Source organism: Pseudoliparis swirei, chromosome 5 (assembly GCF_029220125.1).
Source record: "Pseudoliparis swirei isolate HS2019 ecotype Mariana Trench chromosome 5, NWPU_hadal_v1, whole genome shotgun sequence".
NCBI lineage: Eukaryota > Metazoa > Chordata > Actinopteri > Perciformes > Liparidae > Pseudoliparis > Pseudoliparis swirei.
The window spans coordinates 10,564,319-10,568,119 of NC_079392.1; positions in this window are offsets into that span (position 1 = coordinate 10,564,319).

The following is a 3,801-nucleotide window of genomic DNA, read 5'->3' on the forward strand; positions in this document are numbered from 1 at the left end:
CTCTAGTGTCAAGGTCACGAAAGCCTAACAACGCTGATATTTAGGTGGTCTAGTGACAGGAGATGAATTCTGTTTCACTTCCAGACTTAAGCTGTGGCTTGAGTTTCAGAAGGTCTCTGAAATGTCAGTGCCTTCAGTGCTGAGTCTGAGCTCTGACTGGTGCCGTTACGATGCCGTTTGTTAGGCCACAGCAGCTCAGCGCCTGTAAGGGTTTCTGCTTCCCTGGATCTGTTCCAAAGATGTCAGTGCTAACATAAAAAGCCAAAAGGTTCCCAACCTGCAGGTTGAGACCCATGCAGGAGTCCCGCCGTGCAGGACTGATAGACGGCGCAGAATCTTGCATACGGCAAGTGCTTTTTCCCCATATTTGCATTTACCTACAATGTCCTTGTACTCAGTTTTAGTCTAAATAAATGAACAACTCCTCTTTTAAATGGAGATGACACACATTTATAGTATCATTATATACAGTTCTTATTGACCTTATTTTCAGCAGGAAAATGACATATGTCAGTTGTTTTAAATTACAATAGTTCATATTTGTATGAAGAAACAGTCGACTTTAGTTGTTTGCCCATAATGGCATTTTTTTTTTTTTTTACCACAAAGGACCAGTGGATTATTTGTGATTTGCTTTTTCTCACTGTTTTGTTGTTGTAAGTATGGTTTACTATTTTTTCTTCATCTAAAAACCTTGTAGAATGAATCAGCACTGAGCTTTCTTAATCCCTTTCTGAAGGATGGGAGACAATATCCCTCCTTGACATTCAGTGAATAATCTACCCTCCAAACAGGACGTCCTTGTTAGATAACAAAATGCCAAGCATGTCAAATTGGTGAGAAAATGACTGTCCAGCAGAGCACAACAGGCTAACAGCCGACACCACCGCACGCTTTCTATCGCCATTCCCATCAAGAGATGCCTCCCTGCCAGGCCAGAAAGCCGTGTGCCAACATTTCTGTTGCCTTCGAATGCTCTCGGAGAGCAACAGAAGGAGGAGAAACTGTGCAGCTCATTGTGATGGACGGAGTTAAAGTCTCAGCATAATGTTCAAGTCATTTTCACAGCATATGCCTGAAAAAATCACAGCTGCCTGATGTGAAGAAAAGAGCACTGTGCACCACTAGATCTTGTACACGATGGGTGGATGTGTGCGTGTGTGTGATGTGAATATTTAACTCTTGGTTTGGCATATTTTGTGTATTTCTTTTCACTTCTTTCATTTTGTAGCTTGGTTTTTTTGTATACCTCTTATTATTAGTCATATTGTAGACAAGAAAGCTACTTCTCAGGGGAGGAAAAGAAGAAATTATCCACCAGAATCAATGATTGCTTGATGAATGAAGACTTGAGCTGAGTTCCATCTGCACTTCCAACTCTCTGCCAATGCATCACCTTGGTTAGGGGTAAAAAAGTAAAGCACATAAGAGAGAGACCACGAGAGAAAAGGAAACTCTCCTGTGACAATAAATAAATAGATGTGTGTTCATGTCACCTTGATAGTGTTTTGCAGGTATTTCTGCCATTAGCTTTGACAGTGCATTGGAGAAACAACCGTCGCGGGAAGGCGCCTAATGGGCTCTTTGTCTTACTCGGATTTCAACGTCGTATATAATGCCTTTTTTCTCCAAGTTTCACATTTGTTGCATTTTAAAGTGGTTCTTCTTCACGGCTTGGTATTGTTATAAATAATCAAATAAGTACTATCCCCCAAGGACAATGAGCTCTGTTGGATTTCTAACTACAGTTTACTCATTTATTTCTGTTGTTAATTAATTCTAGTTTATTATTGCTTGATACCGGTGGTGTAGTGGTAAATAATTATGGGCAATTTATTATCATCACGGGGCAAGACAGCCACAAGCATAATCAAATATTTGTCACAGCCTTGGGTTTTGTTTAGTTGGCTTCCTGTTATATTTCGAATTTCCTCTTGTGTCCAGTGTTCACTTCACTTCCAGCTTTTGTATGTTTTCCTGCCTGTGTGATCATCTGCCCCGCCCCTGAGTGAACCCTCCCGCGTCTTTAAACCCTGCGTGTTCTGTTTTCACTTAAATGACCTGATCCTGTTTTTCCCTTGAAGGTTTGACTCCCATGTGTAAGTCCTGACATTATTAGTTATGTTAAATTACAACTTTTTTATTTTAAGAGCCCAAGACAAAATAACGTAGACTTCTTTATCATTACACAGCCCTTTGTATTTTTACAAAACAACCCATGATACCTTTTGAAAGAAAGCCATTTTAACTGTGGAGATGCAACACGATCTCCAATGTTAACGTCATTTCAACATCCACACAAATCCACACAACTAAATTAAGCTTTAAAATAATTAAAAAAACAATAAAAGCTGCAGCTTTACGGTAAGCAGCCGCTAAACTTGTGTAAGTCTGAGGAAGCACAACAATAGTTGCTTATACATCGCATTAACAACGGCCATTGGAATGGAAAGGCTGCATCTTACAACATTTCAATATATTCACTGTGAATTTTTCCAAGCTTAAAACAAAATAAATATCTATAAAATAAAGAAGGTTTCTTTACTGTTCCCACTCTGTTGACATCGGGAAAATAGATCATGAGAGACTTGGTGACATTTATTTGAAGGTCTTTACAAAATTGGTGGTGTTTGAGCTTGATGACATAGTGAGAAAGGTCTAGTGGCACCAATTTGTATCTCAAAGATCTATTGTTAGGCACGATAAATTAGGGGGCTCGACCCGGCGTGAACCTGCATAGTTTCTGCCCAAGCCTGACCCGAGCCGAACCAGGGCATCAGTTTGATTGAACACCACTATTACCACTGTAAGAAATATAGGAAAAAATATATGAACACGCAAAAGACCAATAAAGTCAGGGCCAGTGTGAACGAGCTCTTCATTTTGAAGGCGGTGTCACAATGGCACATTATTCCTGCTTCTGCTACTGATGACACAGGCCTAGTGGGAAAGGATGAATACCAACAACTCCATTAAAGCTGATTGTGGAATAAAGAAAGAAAATCCAAAGACTTTAATGCATTGCAGTGCAGTTTTGTTGGCAACTTTATCTCCACTATCAGCAGGAGTTGCTCCAAAATAAATGTTTTCTTCCTGACCTTGTATGCTTTCGCGCTACAAGCAACATCCTGCCTAATGCCTACTACCTCTGACACACTATCCTCCAGAGCTTTAACTTCTCTCACACTAGACCTATATAAAAGTGCAGAAGATGAGGGGTCGGCAAACGTTGTCCTCTGTCTCCAAGCCCTGCGTGATGCCTTGCTTTTATGAAATACAGATACTGTTTTCTATTACATACACCTTGTGAAATGCAGCTTGATGAAAGAGTAATCTTCTTGACTCAACTTTCAATGAAATTATATGCTGCTGTAGATGGATCAAGGTAGGTTTTTCCACACCTTTTTTTATTGCATTGTTCCCCGTCGTCAAACAATACATTTTATATGGCTTCCTCGAGTGCTTCCCCTCTCTGTCGTTTCTCTTCATATAAAATTAAATCAAAATGTCACGCTGTTTGCTGCAGTCATTACTTTGTAAAGATTTGGACTTCCAAAGTAAATAAAAGTATATTTCAGCAGCATTTTTACCCATTCTATTTTCTTTTTACTTTTTCATTTTCACAAGTGTCTCTCTCGGATATCTGCCCCTTTGCAAAATGTAATGCCTTTTCGACCACAAACTGTTTTTTCCCATTTGTTTATAACTGATAGTTTCAACATTGGAAGGTGCATGAATTCAATGTGCATAACTCAAGAAACTAAAATTACAGTCAAAATTCAAACCTCGCTTCACATAATT